This window comes from Thamnophis elegans, chromosome 12 (genome assembly GCF_009769535.1).
Source record: "Thamnophis elegans isolate rThaEle1 chromosome 12, rThaEle1.pri, whole genome shotgun sequence".
NCBI classification, from domain to species: domain Eukaryota; kingdom Metazoa; phylum Chordata; class Lepidosauria; order Squamata; family Colubridae; genus Thamnophis; species Thamnophis elegans.
Window position 1 is genome coordinate 5,585,823 of NC_045552.1, and position 18,507 is coordinate 5,604,329.

Below are 18,507 nucleotides of genomic sequence, written 5' to 3' on the forward strand. Positions count from 1 at the left end.
TCCAAAGCCAGGATGGAGGCTCCGGTGTGCCTGATTGAGAACAGGAAAAATCGCCTCCATGTTTCTCCGGAGGCCCTTCGGTTGCTCTTAGAAATCCGGCGGCCGGTGGTGGTGGTGGTGGTGGTGTCCATCGTGGGACTGTATCGCACGGGCAAGTCCTACCTGATGAACAAGCTGGCTGGCAAAAATTCAGGTGAGAAGGACAGAGATGAGCCAGGGCGATATCCACAAGGTGAAACCCCTGGATGGGAAAAGGAACACCCCAATTCTGGGGTTCTCTGCTCCAGTAGAGAGGTTGTAGATGGAGCCCAGGACTTTCCTTCTCCAAAATGCCCAATGTAAATGATCCAGTGATAAGCGATCCCTTGGAATAATGTGATCTTGCAGAAGATTAGCATCATTTATGATATTAGGATTGACAGTAAGTAAGAAAGCACCAGGAGGCAAGGTGAGAAGCAATGGAGGGGAACTAATCGAGGAGAGAAACTCTTAAGGAGAAATTTCCTAATGGTGAAAACAATTAACCAGTGGGAAAGCTTTCCTTCAGAAATTGTGGATCCTCCATCACTGGAGGCTTTTAAGAAAAGACCGGACAGCCACTTGTCTGGAATGATTGGGTCTCCTGCTTGAACAGGGGGTTAGACTAGAAGACCTCCAAGGTCCCTTTCAGCTCTGCTATTCTGTTTTGTTGTTATTACATGATAGCAATAGCACTTAGACTTATGTATCACTTCATAGTGCTTGACAGCCCCCTCTAAGCGGTTTACAAAGTCATAATATTGCCCCCAACAATCTGGGTCCTCATTTTAACAACCTCGGACGGTTGGAAGGATGTTGGCCTCATGGAACAAACCAGTCAGAAAAAATGACCCAATGAGTCCATTGTTGTGGGAAACTACCCCATAATTGGCTGGGTGAAATTAGCTGGGATCAATAGGATAGGATAGAATATCTATCTGGATCAAAGGATCCCAGTGAACATTTGCCAAGAGCCATATGGAAAAAACAGTCCTGGGAAAGCTTTTAGATAAGGAAGCCGAATTCATTTCGAGTGTCTATGTGAATAGCAATACACAGATACACACAGAGATGAGAGGCCTCTATTATCTGAGATATAAACACACAGAATTAGCCTTGCATCCTTTTGTCGCCTCATGTAACAAATCAGTCATTCCCATATGCCTAGGCTGAAATGTAGCACTCTATGTGATTTACAATTCCATACTTCCTAACTTCCCCTTATCAAAGAGTACCCTTTGTCCCTCCTCCCTGCCTTTCTGCCAGAATGTGTAATCAAGAAGTGATTTGTAACATACTATGAGATCCTTTGTTTGTATTAAACTGCTGACTAGCTTTCTTTGAACTTTCCTAATAAAAAGTGTTCTGGTTTAGCCAGAAGACGCCATTTTCACCCAGTCTGCAGTGTGCGTGTGTGTCTCATTGCCAAAGCAGCCTAGGAATTAGAAATTCGTGGAATGGTCCATCGGATTGTGAGTATGCTTGTATCATCAATGCAAGCTCACTCTCACAAGTGGTGACCTCCGACGTGATCCATTTCACAACGCCAGGAATCAGTCGAGGTGCGACGCAGGGAGGCCCGGACAGGTCGGACGGACTTTCAGCGTGCCCAATATCCCCATCTCTTACCCAGCGCACTTTACGTAAGTATGGGGAAAGATTTGTCTAAGGGGCGGGCGGCCCACCTTAAGGAAACAGGACCCCTGTCCAGAGAGCAGAAGGCTCACCTTAAGGAGATTGGACAGATAATTGGAGCTCACAAAATTATATTAAAAGATAATACTGAAATTCCCACAAAAAAAGACATTAAAGAATTAATGAGATACATTTGGCAATACTGCCCGTGTTACCCAACATTTGGATCTCTTAATATAGACACATGGGAGAAAATAGGCTCCTATTTACACGAGGAGCCCAGAGCACCTGCAATCATATTAATCAGCTGTAAAGCTGTTTTAACTGCTCTCTGTCTTCATCACGGAGACACATTCACGCTTTCCAAAAAGCAGGCAGATGAATTAGCATCTCTAAACCCCACTGCCCCTCCCAAGTATGAGGAAATAACAACAAAGGCTGTAGGGGGAGAGAAAAGGGAAAGCAAAGAGGAGATTTTAAAGCAAACTCCTCAGGAAGAAAAATCCAACACCCCAGAAAAATCTGATATCCCTCCTAAATATGAAGAAGTAACAACAGAGATTGTAAAAAAGGTAAAAGAGGAAATCACATCAGAGATTGTAGAAAAGATAAAAGAAGAAATCAAACAACAGGCTCCTCAGGAAGAAAAATCTAATATTTATCCAGTTTTAAAAAGTACTGAGTGCTCACTCGGTCCCCTCACTGCAGGAATGCAAAAAAAGAGAAGTGGGGACGATGTGAAGTTGGACGACCTGAAAATGTTAGCCACCTTTCCTGTTGATTTTACAGGACAAAACCCTGTATTCACCCCCTTGCCACATAATATTTTAAAAGATTTAAAATCAGCCATAACAACTTATGGATTATTGTCTCCATATGTGCAAGGTTTATTGCAGAGTTTGTCTGAAAATTATGTTTTATTGCCAAATGAATGGTACTCAGTAGCAAAAATACTTTCCACTTGGCAGATCGTCACGGAATGTTTAAAAACTCATGAACAAGCCGTGATGGGGGGAACAGACACCCCCCTGCTATATTTGAAAATCTCTTTGCTAAATTCACACTCTCACTCTGAATCCAAGGCTTTCTTTTCCCTTGTATGTATGCCTTTAAAGCTTCTCAACGTTACGCTTCTGCCTGTTTCACAGTCGGGAGATTAATTTTGGGGCATTCGGCCAGCCCCACACAAAAGGCTGTCTTTTATCTTCCTTCTCATTTCAATCTCTTGGCAAGTGAATCTGCCAGGCTTTTCCTATTTTCCTCCGGTGATCCCGGCTATCTTTCTTCTATTACCCCCCACGATGTCCCTCTTATGATGTCTCTCCTAGTCTTTCCTCATCGTAATATCATGTCTCAAGGAGTTCTTGCTTACTGATTCTTCTGATTTCTCTTCTGATTGCTTCAAGCACATTTTTATGCCTGAGCACCTGAAACTTTTTCACAGATGTTTCATTTCTCAGAAACCTGCACTCTTTGCAGCTCTAATTATAAAAGCCCGTGTCAGATCTGAATTGGAATGGAAAAAAATGTTTTTGTGCGTCCATGAATGTGTGCCTAAGTTTTTGTGCACCCTCAAGGTAATTGTAGATAAGATATCTTCAATCCAAAAGACAGGGATTTTAAAGTGTTCAATTTTATAACAAATTTGCTGATTTTCTGGCCACCATCAGATGAAAATTGTTGCAGTTGTAATAGTTGTCTTTTAAAAGAAAAGTAGAGCCCAAGCCCCACTCAGATGCAAATGATGTGTTAATAAAATTTCTATATATCTTGCTCTTTAAAACTATGCCAGCGTTCAGCTGGGAGAGCTAAGAGTTTGGACATAACCCTGGCTAATGCAAACAATGTGGACAAACATCTCTATACATTGTCTCTATAAATCTTGACCTTTAAAAATATGCCAGCGCTGCTGGGAGATCAAGATAGAAATGGAACATCCCAGGTTCAATAATTAAGGCACGTATCCGACCGGTTGTTTTAAAATTGCATGTTAATTTGTGGGGGAGAGATTTGTTGTCTCAGTTTGGGGCAACCTTAACTTTGGAGTAAAAGTAGAGAAAGAGTGATAAAAGAGTGAGAGAGGTAGAGAGAAAAAAGGAAAGTGAATAGAGGTAAAGAGAAAGAGGAGAATTGACTAAAATTGATGTTTGAAGTTTGTAAATGGGCTTTGGTTTGAGGCTGTGAGGGTAAGAAGAGTAGTTAGGATTTAAACTGCTCTCTGAAATTCCTCGCTGTTTGAAGAATGCATGACAAAGGATTTTGCATGTGAAGTTAATTTACACAAGCAGTTTGATTGCAGTGTTAAATGGTAAAAGTTGGTACGCACGTACTTTGATTTCCTTTATATAAAGAAACAGTAAGTTGCAAAGTTGTTTAATGGTATGTGTGTATGCTTGTGTGTTATCATTTCCAAGCTTGTTTAGAGGAGGCAGAGTGAGAACAAAGGAGAGATTGTGAGAGGTTAGCCCAGCCATTTCCCCCCCTTCCTTTCCCCCTGAGTCATTCCTTGGAAGGAAACAGGAGAAGGGGGGAGAGAAAGAGATGTGTGTGAGTGACTGCTTTCAGACCTAGAGGGAGAGAGACATTGAGAAAATAGAGCTCATTGGCTTACGTATAGCTTTTTGAACTGATGGTAATGAATGTTTTGTATTAAAAATAAATGAAATGGACCCTCTAATGAAGCTTACATTAAAAAATAATGACCCAATTTGGATTGAACAGTGGCCCCTCCCTATTGTTAAATTAGAAGCCTTAAAAGAAATTGTGCAACAGTTGTTATTAGATAAAAAAATAGAATTGTCAAATAGCCCTTATAATACTCCTGTATTTTTAATTAAGAAAAAATCAGGGAAGTGGAGAATGCTTCAAGATTTAAGAAAGATAAATGAAGTGATTTGTCCCATGGGACCCCTGCAATGCGGATTACCAAATCCTAATATCATTCCTCAGAATTATGAATTAACAGTTATTGATTTAAAAGATGCCTTCTTCTCAATACCTTTGCATAAAAAGGACAGAGTATTATTTGCATTTACAATTCCTGTACTAAATTATAGTGAGCCAACAGTAAGGTATCAGTGGAAAGTTTTACCCCAGGGAATGCTAAATAGCCCAACGCTTTGTCAATATTACATTAATAATATTTTAAAACATTTTAGAGCCAAGTATAAAGGTATCCTATTTTACCACTACATGGATGATATCTTGCTAGCAATAGAAAAGAATACACAAAATACATATCCACAGGTTATGAAAGAGATCATACAAGGATTTAATGATAAAGGATTTAAAATTGCTTCAGAAAAAATTCAAACTATGCCACCATATTTATATTTGGGACATAGAATCATGACATCTCATGCCTCACCAGTAATTCCAAAACTACCTGAAATGGATAAATGTAGTTTGGTGTAGTTACAACAATATTTGGGTTCAATTAACTGGGCACGTCCCTACATGGGATTAACTACGAGTCAATTACAACCCTTATTTGCATTGCTGGCAGGAGGAAAAGAGCCTGCTGCTATACTAACCATAGGGGACAAAGAAAAACTGTGTATTCAGGTGATTGAAGCAGCTCTAGCAAAGACTTGGGTGGACAGGATGGTTTCACACGTTCCTATCTCAGCTGCTATTTTCAATACCAAAAACTTGCCCACAGGGTGTTTGCTGCAAATACAACAGAACAAAGTGTTAGTGATTGAATGGATACACTTAGCAAACAGCCCGGGGAGAACAGTTTCAACAAAACCTCTATTGTTATCCCAGATAATTATAAAGTTAAGAGAGAGAGCTCGAGCTGCACTGGGAACGGATCCAGAAACTTTTTACGTTCCTTACCCACTACCTTGGTGGGAAAAATATTTTCAAATATCAGATGCACTTCAATTGGCCTTAAGTGACTATTTAGGGACAATTAAATACCACTATCCCACAGATTATAGGTTTTTGTTACTGAATCTACAACATCTACAATTGACTTCCTTACAAAGTAAATTGCCAATTAAAAATGCAGTTACAGTTTTTGCTGACGGAACTAAGAACAGGGGTGCGTGTGTGTATCAAATCTCAGGACAGTGGGTGACTTACCACACGCACCCTCAGAGTTCAGCACAGCGTTCTGAGTTGGCTGCCTCCATATTAGCATTTGAGAAATTAAAAGATCAAGCATTTAATTTAATTGTGGATTCATTGTATGTTTACCAAGTGATTAATAACTTGTTTGATGCCTATCTTTCACCAGCCCTAGATAAGCAATTGTTAGATATGTTTTTACAGTTACAGCAATTAATTGTTGATAGAAAATTTCAATATTTTGTGGCTCATATTAGGAGTCACCAGTCACTTCCTGGTATGCTAACAGAGGGAAATGATTATGCAGACAAAGCCGCTAGGGAAAGTTTTGTTGGATTTGCAACTCCATGGGAAAGCCATGAGTATTTTCATCAAAATGCAAAAGCCTTGATGAAGATGTTTGGAATTTCAAAAACTGAGGCTGTAGCGATTATCCAGCAGTGCTCAACCTGTAGCAGGCAAGGTAACGCAATTCCCATGGGAGTTAACCCCCGAGGAATTAAACGATGTGAGATATGGCAAATGGATATCACTCAATATTCTTCTTTCGCACCCTGGAAATATATTCATGTCACAGTGGATACCTTTTCAGGTTTTATTTTTGCAAGCCCACAACGGGGGGAGACAACCAAACAAGTGATCAACCATTGTATGCGCTCTTTTTCAGTTTTAGGAAGCCCTCTGGAGATTAAAACAGATAATGGACCCGCATACAGTAGCGCTGCATTCGCTACCTTTTGTGATCAATGGAAAATTGTCCATAAATTTGGCATCCCATACAATTCCCAAGGACAAGGAATTGTAGAAAGAGCAAATTTAACACTAAAAATGATGCTTGATAAACAGCAAGGCCCCTTTAAGATAGGGCTGCCTGAAATCCAAAACCGTTTGAGTAAAGCCTTATAGACACAGAATTTTTTAAATCTTACAGGCTCACCCATAGCTTCCACAGCTGGGGAAAGACATTTTCAGAATAGTGTAGTTTCTCCCCGCCCTCTTGTTTATTACAGACAATTACCAGACCCTCAGTGGAAGGGCCCAGTGGAGCTCGTCACCTGGGGACGTGGATACGCTGCCGTGCAACTCCCGGACAGAGTGTTGTGGGTTCCTGGAAGATGCATACGACCGTTTCATGAGAAATCAGTGAAAACAGATGATAAAAAGGATCCCGAAGCAAGCCTGTCACTTTTGTTTCAAGCAACAGACGACTAAAATTCCTATTGCAACCAATGTGCTGGTTCTGCCCGTGCCCCTGCGAAGCCTGTTGCTGTTCTCATTGTCATTACTGTGTGCTTTGCACTCACTGCAAAATCCCGTGTGACATTGTGATAATTGAACAGTATCTTGAGGAATATTTTTCCTATACCAATCCTTCTCACACTGAACTCCGTATCACACCAACAGTACAACAAGCTATTGACAATCCTTTTTATAACCATTATCACCAAGGATCTCTTGACCCCTCTTTTGATATCTAGTACTCAAAATGAAAATCCGTCCGGAGCAAGTCATTGGCCGTCCTTATGTCCCAAGAGTACGTCAGCCCCGATGCCCACTTTTCAGAGGACCGTCGCCTGGACAGGAAATGGGATTTTGGGATTTTTGGGCTCTTCCGATGTCTTGTAAGCATTTTCTGTTACACCTTTTGCTAATGATGTTGGGAATGGGAATTGTGCTTTTAATTACATGGGGGGCATGTGAATATGAACGCAAAAATAAGAAGGGAATAGTGGAGGATATTCAAGAAATTCCTTTCACACACAACCGCTCAAAAAGAGCGATCATTCCATACTCCAATGGGAAAAACTGCAATTCTCAAGGGATATGCATCTACCCTCACAATACATACGGAGAAGCCAATACACAAGTTACCTTAACTTGTTATTTGGAAAATTCAAAAGCACCGTGTTTAATTACATGGCAATTTTTGCCTGCAAAATACAAAAAGGCATCCCAAAATGTGAGAGGTATTTCACACCCGAAAGAGAATGGCTGCTCTTCACATATTAGAATAAAAATCACAGAAAATTCTATAGGTTGGTATCGATGCACACAATACCAAAAAGGGTTGCCTAATACAATGATAAAAACAGAAGTAACTTCAAGAGCAAGTATAAAATTTCCCCCAGTTAGTGAGTGGTTCTTAACATTATTGAGTTATCAACAAGAGATAGGAGGAGACAGCTTTCACCACCTAACAAAAAGAGAGATAAAAGAGGACATTTGCACAGCCTGTTTACAAAAAACCAAACAAGGCACAAAAATTTCCATGACCTTAATATATTATACTATGAAACCTGAATGCAATGGAACTTTAATACCACCATGCACACATAATAATACACAATACAATCAGTGCTATACACCAAATGGAATACAATGTTATGAACCAAAAGCGGTAGGACCTATAACAAGTAGCATCTATGTTTATGGCTATAAAGGAGGATCTAGTTTAAAACATCAATTTCTTACAGCACAAAATTATCAGGGTACATAGCCCATAATGTTTCAAAGGGAATGGCACCTGTCATTGTTTGTTTTGATACATGTTTAGCAATTGCTATAGGCAAGGAACAGGATCCGCAGGGGTAACCTGTGGAGGACAGTCGTGGGAACAATCATATATCCAAAACCATAGATATTTATTCACTCGCTCAACACTCTCAGCACATGGAGGCTATACCCAACCGAGTGTATATTGGTATACAAGTGGCTATGGACCTAATAATTTTGATCTTTCTATTACTCCAGTCACTACTGATTGTCAATCCCATCACTGCACACCACTCTGCCTTTCTGCGCAGGTAGCAGGTACTTTAGGTACCCGATACTATCATTATGGTATTGGTATAGATAAAGCGGGAAAGGATCCTTATGGATACATCATTGTAAAGACTGAAGCAACAAAATTAACAAATCAACCTGTAAAGTTTTTTTGGAGTTATGAGCAGGAGATTGCTAAACTTAACGATCTACCTACACCTCCAAAAGCAAAAAATATGTTTATTAATTTGGCTCAAGAAGTTGCTACAGAACTTATGTTAAAAAATTGTTTTGTATGTGGAGGAACCACTATGGGAGATCGCTGGCCATGGCATGTACAAGAAGCAAACTATACTGAAATAGCACAATGGAAAGGGAACTTCACCTTTAATAACAACTTCAATGAAACCTGGCAAGTTACCTCTCATATAATAGGTCACATATGTTATACCAGAAATAAAAATAATCAAAAACACAGAAATAAACCTATGGGATTTTTAAAATGTTCTAATGAGTGGGAAAATAACACTTGGGTTTCACAAACTAATATGACCCAACCTGAAAACTCATTGCTGGAAGTAACTAAGTTACGAGGACTTTCAGACCCTGAAAATGATACTATTGTGTGGAATTCACCTGATGGGTTATATTGGATATGTGGTAATTTTGCCTATAATATGTTGCCCGCGGGGTGGTATGGGTCATGCATCTTGGGGGCGATTCAACCATCATTCTTCCTAATGCCTATAGAGAAAAAACAAAAATTGGGAGTCCCTGTATATGATACTCTTGAAAGACGTAAACGTACAATAGATCTCTCCAAAGGGATAAAAATAGGTAACTGGAAGGATGATGAGTGGCCCCCTGAGAGAATTATTGCATATTATGATCCTGCGACGTGGGCACAAGACGGTTCGTGGGGATATAGAACGCCGATATACATGATAAATCGCATTATTAGATTACAAGCTGTATTAGAAATAATTACAAATGAAACTGCATTGGCATTAACAAAGCTTGCAAAAGAAAGTGTATTGTCAAGAACCTATATTATGCAAAATCGTTTAGCCTTAGACTATTTGCTTGCTGCTGAAGGTGGAGTGTGTGGTAAATTTAATCTTAGTAATTATTGTATACAAATTGATGATTCTGGAATTGTAATAGAAAAAATAACTCAAACTATGATACAAACTGCACATGTTCCTGTACAAACTTGGAAAGGCATATTGGACACTGATGGTTGGTTAGGAGGTATTTTTAACAATTGGAAGCAAGGTTTATTTTTTATCGGAATGATATTTTTGGGATTAACTATGTTGCCATGCATAATACCATTATTGAGATCCACTATGCAAAGTATTGCGGACGCTGCTATCCAGAAGCATCACGCATTATTAATAAGTGTCAATACATCAGAATTAATAATCCCTGGATATCCAATGGAAGGGGGATTTGTGAGAAAGAAACAACCCATGGCAATTGCTTCCATTTAAAAAATAAAAAAGGAGATGTGGGAAACTACCCCATAATTGGCTGGGTGAAATTAGCTGGGATCAATAGGATAGGATAGAATATCTATCTGGATCAAAGGATCCCAGTGAACATTTGCCAAGAGCCATATGGAAAAAACAGTCCTGGGAAAGCTTTTAGATAAGGAAGCCGAATTCATTTCGAGTGTCTATGTGAATAGCAATACACAGATACACACAGAGATGAGAGGCCTCTATTATCTGAGATATAAACACACAGAATTAGCCTTGCATCCTTTTGTCGCCTCATGTAACAAATCAGTCATTCCCATATGCCTAGGCTGAAATGTAGCACTCTATGTGATTTACAATTCCATACTTCCTAACTTCCCCTTATCAAAGAGTACCCTTTGTCCCTCCTCCCTGCCTTTCTGCCAGAATGTGTAATCAAGAAGTGATTTGTAACATACTATGAGATCCTTTGTTTGTATTAAACTGCTGACTAGCTTTCTTTGAACTTTCCTAATAAAAAGTGTTCTGGTTTAGCCAGAAGACGCCATTTTCACCCAGTCTGCAGTGTGCGTGTGTGTCTCATTGCCAAAGCAGCCTAGGAATTAGAAATTCGTGGAATGGTCCATCGGATTGTGAGTATGCTTGTATCATCAATGCAAGCTCACTCTCACACATTGTCTTTATGGTAAAGCTACCTTGACAGAATCTGAAAGTACAATTCCCCACTCATCTCCTTTGCCACCAGAGAAACTGGGGAGAGTCTGAGCCTCTTGCCCCTCCCACTATCCATTAGCAGGTTGTGCTGTCTCTTATCTGATCCTTTTCTAGGAAGTGCCTCCTTGCCCTTCTCCCAAGGTCTTTCCCACACATCATTGCAGGAGATTTCAATTGCTGTTTTAATCAATACATATTTATAGTTCGTCTTCTAGCTTTTTTTAACTTCTCGGAATTTTCCACTCCTTTTCATTTGAGGGTTCTTGTTCTTTTTCTTATATTGCAAAATGAAATATTTTTGATAAGCTTTTTCATCTGGGAAATGGCACCCTTGTATAACTCCCAGTTTTAAGGGCTAAAAGACAGTTGAGCAACCATAAAAACTGGCTGTGAAAACCTGTGTCTTATTATTAACCGTAGCTCACATATTACAAGATGACCGATTGGGATCTGAACCATATCACATTTTTTTCTATTTGTAGGTTTCTCTTTGGGCTCCACAGTGCAAGCAAAAACGAAAGGAATCTGGATGTGGTGCGTTCCCTATCCGGACAGGCCTAACCAAACCCTTGTCTTGCTGGATACTGAGGGGTTAGGTGATGTGGAAAAGGTGATTTTGTGTTTGTATATTTCTTTGTTTTTTTTTTTTTTTTTTTTTTTTGTATATATATATTTTATTATGTTTTCATTCTATACAATCACATATTTACTGTGCTTGATCAGGGCATATAACATTGAGTAATAAACACGGCCTTCACTTATATAGAAAATGCCCTCTACAATACAAACCCAATATACCACCTTGGCCCACCATACACCCTCTTTCAACCCCCTCCAACTTTCATTCTTCCTTCTCACACACCCCTCTACGCCTACTTCCCCTCCCCTTCTTTCTAACCCTAACCCTATCACTCCCTCTAATCCATTCCCTCCCTCCCTTCTCCTCCTCCTCTTTCTCACCCTCTCCACCCTCCTTCTTCTTTCACTCGACTCTTTCCTTCGGTATATTTCTATTACCTTCCAGTATATTCGGTTTGTTCTATTTTCGCACTAACATTGAAAAGCCACAGTATACAAATGCAATCATGGAATTTAACACATATTGTATTTCCCCCCTCCCCCCTCCCCCTAAATCCCCACCTCCCTTCCCTCCCCCCGACTTCCCAAAGACCATACGTGGTATAACTTTTGGACAATCACAGTCTAAAATATCTCTACATTGAACTCAGCTCCTTGCTGTTACCCAAATTTTAAACAATTTAAATTGTTACTGATACTAAGCATAAGCTATCTGGAGTTTCTTAGTCCCATATTTACTTTTTATGTAATCAATCCATTTTTTCCAGTCTCGTTTATATCTCTCGTTTGAATGTTCTTTGAGATATGCTGAAATTTTGGCCATTTCGGCTAAGTTCATAACTTTCAAAGTCCATTCTTGAATTGTAGGTAAATCTTTCTTCTTCCAATACTGCGCCACCAAGAGTCTTGCTGCCGTTATTAAGTACAGAACCAAATTAGTCTCTGCTGCTGTAAAGTCAATACATATACCCAGTAAAAACAACTGGGGGGTGAATTTTATCCTTCTTTTGAAGATGTTTTGCAGGATCCACCATATTTTTATCCAAAATGCCTTGACATTACGACATGTCCACCATATATGAAAATATGTAGCATCACAAAAACCACATCTCCAACATTTAGGTTGAACATTTGGATACATAGAGGCAAGCTTTTTAGGATCTAGGTGCCATCTATAAAACATCTTATAAAAATTTTCTCTCAAGTTTTGTGCTTGTGTAAATTTCACATTTCTTACTCAGATTCTTTCCCATGTTTCAAGCATTATTGGTTCCTCGATATTCTGAGCCCATTTTATCATACAATCCTTAATCAGTTCCGTTTCAGAATCCATCTGTATTAGTACATTATATATCCTCTTTATATGCATTGAGCTTTGATCTCTTATTTGCTTAAACAAATTATCCTCATCTTTTACAAAGCCAATTTTATGATCTGTTTTCCACCTAGCCTGTAGTTGACCATACTGAAACCACGTTTGAACTACCTTCTCTTCTTTAAGTACCTCTAAAGATTTTAGTTGCATCACCACTCTTTCTGAGATAAGAAGTTGTCTATAGGTGGTTCTATCGTGTTTTTGTTCTACATTCATATTTTCAATTGCATGTCTAGGAATTGCCCACATGGGCACTTTATCATTTAATTTATGTTGATATTTTTTCCAAACCCGCAATAAAGCATTTCTTAAGATATGATTTTTAAATTTCTTATCCATTTTTTTGTTAAATAACAGGTAAGCATGCCAACCATATAACAAGTCATATCCCTCGATATTCAAAATTCTGTCATTAGTTAGATGAATCCAGTCACTAATTGCAGATAATGCCCCTGCGTCATAGTATAATTTTAGGTTAGGTAATTTCAATCCTCCTCTTTCACGTGCATCTTGCATTATTTTCATCTTTACCCTCGGCTTCTTTCCTGCCCACACAAATTTGTTGATACCCTTCTGCCATTCTGAAAGATTCGCATCTCTTTTAAGTATTGGTAACATTTGAAAAAGAAATAAAAATTTTGGTAAAATGTTCATTTTTACTGCTGCTATTCTACCCAGCAAGGACAAATGCAGTTTTTCCCACCTTTTCAACTCCAACTGTATACTATGCCAAAGTGGTTCATAATTATGCTTATATAATTTCCAATTTGAGATTAAAATATTAACTCCAAGATATTTAACTTTTTTAACTACCTCACATCTTAGCATCGCCCCCAGTTCTTCCTTCTGTTTGATAGTCATATTTATAGCTAATATTTTGGTTTTTCCTAGATTTATTTTAAATCCCGAGACTTGACCATATTGATTGATCGTGTTCAATAATACCCTACTAGATTCCTGCGGTTGTTCCAATATTATAACCAGATCATCCGCAAATGCACGGACTCTATATTCTTGCTGTCTAATTTTAATCCCTTTTAGACCGCCCAAGCCCCGTATCTTATTCAACAGTATTTCCAAAGTTATAATAAACAATAATGGGGACAGAGGACAGCCCTGTCTTGTACCTTTTTCAATTTGAAAGGAGTCTGTCAGACTTCCATTGACAATGATCTGGGCTGTTTGCTGCTGATATATTGCACCAATTGACCGTAAAAAGCCATCTCCTATCTGCATTTTTTGCAATGTCTTCAGCAGGAATTGCCAATTAACTCGATCAAAGGCTTTCTCCGCATCCAAAAATATGAATGTGGCCGGGATTTGATTGTTCTTTCCCAGGTATTCTAAAGCGTTAATAATTAATCTAACGTTGTTCTTCATCTGTCTGCCCTGTATAAAACCAGTTTGATCGGTATGTGTCAATTGTTGAATTACCACCATTAGCCTATTTGCTAATATTTTAGTAAAAATGTTATAATCTACATTGAGTAATGAGATAGGTCTATAGTTTAGACCTATAGGGTAAGGTCTTGGTCTTCTTTGGGTATCAACGATATGAACGCAGTCTTCCACGAAGGGGGCACTTTCCCTCCCGATTGAATTTTATTGAATAGTTCTCTGAGGGGTTCTACCATTTCTAACTGTAAATTTTTATAATAAACAGCTGTTAAACCATCTGTGCCTGGTGCTTTCCCTAACTTTAATTGTTTAATTGCCTGCAAAATTTCCCCAGAGGTTATAGGTTGATTCAGCTTATGCCTATGTTCTTCTCTAACTAGGGGAATTTTCTCTTTATCTAGGTATTTGTCTATATCTACGTCCTTAATTTTGTCCCCTTTATACAACTCTGTAAAAAATTCCCGAAATACCTTTTGAATCTCTTCCTGTTGAAACACTTCCTTCCCTCTGTAACACAATTTGGATACATTTCGAGCTTTCCTTTTTTTTCTAATCTGATAAGCCAACCACCTACCGGGTTTATTTGCATTGCAGAAAGTATTATGTTTGGCATATAATAAACTGGTGGCTACCTGGTCAGAGATCAGCATATCAAACTGAGATTTTAATATAGCAATTGTTTCCCTAATCTTTGTATCTCCTGGATTCAATGTTAATTCTGACTCTTTCCCTTTAATTTCCTCTTCCAATTCTTTTCGTTTTTGCCCTTGTTTGTGTCTATGTATTTTGTTTATATTCATTAATACTCCTCTCATATACGCTTTGCTTGCATCCCATACATATTCCATAGATGTACCCTTATTCATATTGAGAACAAAATATTCCGATAGCAATTTTTTACAATCATTAACATACTTTTCATATCTAAATAAGTTTTCATTCAACCTCCAGGACCTTCTTGCCTGGGCTACCCTTCCCAATTCCATCCAGACTGGATTATGATCTGAAAGAACTCTCGCCATAATCTTTGTCTTCTTCACCCTGCAAAGTAAATCATTTGTAATTAGTATAAAATCAATCCTTGAAAGAGATTGATGTCTGTTGGAAAAAAAGGTAAAGTCATATTCTTCTGCATGCCTCTCGCGCCAAGCGTCTCGCAATTCAAAGTCGTCCAGCATGTCAAAAAAGGGTTTGGGTAACTTAGCTCGGAATTTGGTGTTCGGGCGAGATGTCTTCTTATCTCTTTTGGTGTCAATCACGCCATTCCAGTCACCCAATAATATACAACACTCAAAGTCCCAGTGTACTAATTTAGCATGGAGATTTCTATAAAATCCATCTTGTTGTTGATTAGGAGCATAAATTCCCAAAAGTAACGTCTTTTTCCCTTCTAAGATTAAATCTAATGCAATATATCTTCCAAAGGGATCTGCTTCAATTAGCTCAGCTTTAATGTCTTTTCTTAAGTATACTACTATGCCGTTTTTCTTTTCCATGGCTGAGGTCGCAAAATGTTGGCCCAGCTTGGGGTTAAACAAATATTTTTGATCGGTTGATTTGATATGAGTTTCTTGCAAACAAATTATGTCATTCTTAAACTGTTTGAGATAATGAAATATTTTCTTTCTTTTCTGTGGAGAGTTCAGTCCGTTAACATTCCATGTCAAAATCTTAGTTGTCATTTTTGGTTGCCTGAAGCTTTTTTAGAGCCTCCCGCAAGGCCTGTCTCACCTTTGGTTTGGCTCCTCCCACAGCTTCTGAGCTTGTTGCAGTAGCTCCTTGATCAGTGGCCAACGATTGTTGAGATTGTTGCATAGTAGCTTCTTTATCCATTTGTCTGGTGGTCATACGGTTGGATCTTTTTTCCTTGACTCCTTGCCCTTCCGGGAGAGGGAGATGATACATTTTATCTGATGGTTGTGTGGTTTGCTGTTTATCTTGTTCGTCTCGTGGTTTTTCACCATATCCCGAAGATTCAGGGTATCCCATCTTCAGAATCTTATGATAGAAGTCACGAGCTTTCCATACAGAACTGAGACGATATCTTTGTTTGTCCATTGTAACTATAATACCGAATGGGGCATCCCATCTGTACTGTATCTGACGCTTTCTAAGCTCTTCCACCAGAAAAGCATAATCTCTTCTGGCTCTTAGCATCTGAGGTGGTATTTCTTTCAAAACAATCAGGTCCTGTCCACCAATTTGAAGCTTAGTATTATAAGACTCTTGTAATATCATATTTCTAGATTCTCTTGTAACAAAGTATATTACCACATCTCGGGGAAGTTGCCTTTGTTTTGCCGCCCAGGAGTTAACACGAAAAGTCTTGTCAATCTGCCAATCAAAATTGGATCCCGGTTTTCCCACCAGACGGTCAAAAGCTTCAGAAAACATTTGCTTTAAGTTCTCCTGCTTTTCTTCACGCAGCCCCCTCACTCTTAATGCAAGCTCCATCTGCTTATACTGTATCATAATAATTTGTTTTTCAGCATTATCAACTTTTTGTTCCACCACTTCAGTTTTGGATATCAGGTTAGTTTTAGCTTCATTGAGAATTTCTAAATTATCTTCCATTCCAGAAATATATTCTGTTATCACATTTACAATTCCCATCATATTATCATTCATTTTAGTGACCCTAGTATCGAATTTGTCATATAGAACTTCCATCTCATTCCTTATTTCATCTTTGAACTCTCTAAGCATTTCTAGATTCTGTTCTCTGAATTCTCTAAACATTTCTAAGTTCTGTTCTCTGGATTCTTTGAACATTTCCAGGAAAAATTCTTTTGTTAGTACGTCTCCACTAGGGGGCATAGATGGTGGGGGCTGCAACTTTGTGCCAGGTATGGGAGACGTTTTCGGAGGTAATTTCACAGAGGTTGATTTGGATGCCATTGTATTTTATTTTTAATTATTTATTCTAAATTTCTAATCCACTGTGCTATTTGGAGAAAAAGAAATTCCTCCCCCCCCCCTTTTTTTTTACAAAGGGTTTTACGGAGGGTTTCAAAAGAGAAAGTCCGTTTGGAATGTTTGGAATGTCTCTGTATCAACAACAAAGAGTCTTTGAAGACTTTAAGGGAGTAGATCTAATTAGATTATAAGAAGTTATTCCTTTGATTCTGTACCAGGAAGCCGGAGATAACAAATGCAGAAGCTGTAAACGCCATTTTGAAGACAATTAAACAAAAGAGATTTTTATAACATTGAAGCTGGTATTTCAGATAGGGAAAAATTTTAAAGTTCACAAGTTTGGTCTTTGCTCGTATTGATTTTCAATAGTCTGTTTTCTAAAGATTGTCCTAAGGGGGAGGGGTTCCTGTCTTGTGCTGTAAATAACAGCTGCGAAGTTCAGGTCGGAGTTGAATGACTCAGCTTTGGGTTGATCCTCCCCCTCCGTCCACAGCCCCCCAAAAAACAAACTGTGAACTTCAAAGAAGATTCTTACCAGCTGAGATTCCTCACTGCTTTTTTCTTGTCTAAAAAAAGAGTTATCTTCTTGATATTGAGTAGATAACGAACCAAAACTCTGGGGGCAGCTCTGTTAAGCTGCCGACGGCAACAGGTCCCTCCCCAGAAGTCTGTATATTTCTTTGTATAAAAGAATGCAATTACTTCTATTTTCCCTTTGCTGGTTCTCATATGATTTGTCTGGCATTCTTGGCTATAAGATGTTGTTGCCATTTCTTAGCTATACTTGCTATCAATGCCTGATCATCTGCAAAGAGAAGTTTGTTGATATTATTTCCATTCTTGGGTTTTACTTCTTTGCTTATCCTGTCAATGTATGTGATAAAACATTAGTAGTGATAGTTGTATTCCAGATGTTATTGTGAAGGGTTGTGATGTTTCTTAGTTTGTTCTGTTTGGACTTCTGCAGTCAATATGTAAGCTTTTGCATAATCTAATAAGATGTTCTCTTACTCCTATTCAACATGAGTCAACATTTGCCATCAACTCTTCCAATCAACTCTATCGAATGCTTTCTCTCGGTCTACAAATGTGAGAAAGAGATTCTTATTGTATTCCATATTCTTTTCTATTAATTGTTTAAGCACAAAAATTGCAATGTATTCTTGTCTCCCTTTAGGGTAGTTCTCAAAATGATACCTGGATCTTCACTTTGGCCGTGTTGTTGAGCAGCACCTTGGTCTATAACAGTGTGGGGACCATTGATCAGACTGCCCTAGTCAAGCTTCAGTATCCTTCTCAAGAATTGCTCTACTGCCTGCAATTTGGCAGTTCAAATCTCACCAGGCTCAAGGCTTCCATCCTTCCGAGGTGGATAAAATAAGGAGCCAAATTGTTGGGGGCAATATGCTGACTCTGTAAACTGCTTAGAGAGGGCTGTGAAAGCACTGTAAAGCAGTATATAAGCCTAAGTGCTATTGCTATTGTATGCCAAGGGTGGGGAACTATGGCCCCTTTATGACTTGTGGACTTCAACTCCCAGAATTCAGCTCCTAG

At 38.8% G+C, this 18,507-nt stretch overlaps 1 pseudogene; it reads left to right on the plus strand.

The window, feature by feature from the left end:
• The window catches only part of LOC116515556, a 34,266-nt pseudogene continuing 15,759 nt past the window's right edge, over positions 1–18,507 (plus strand).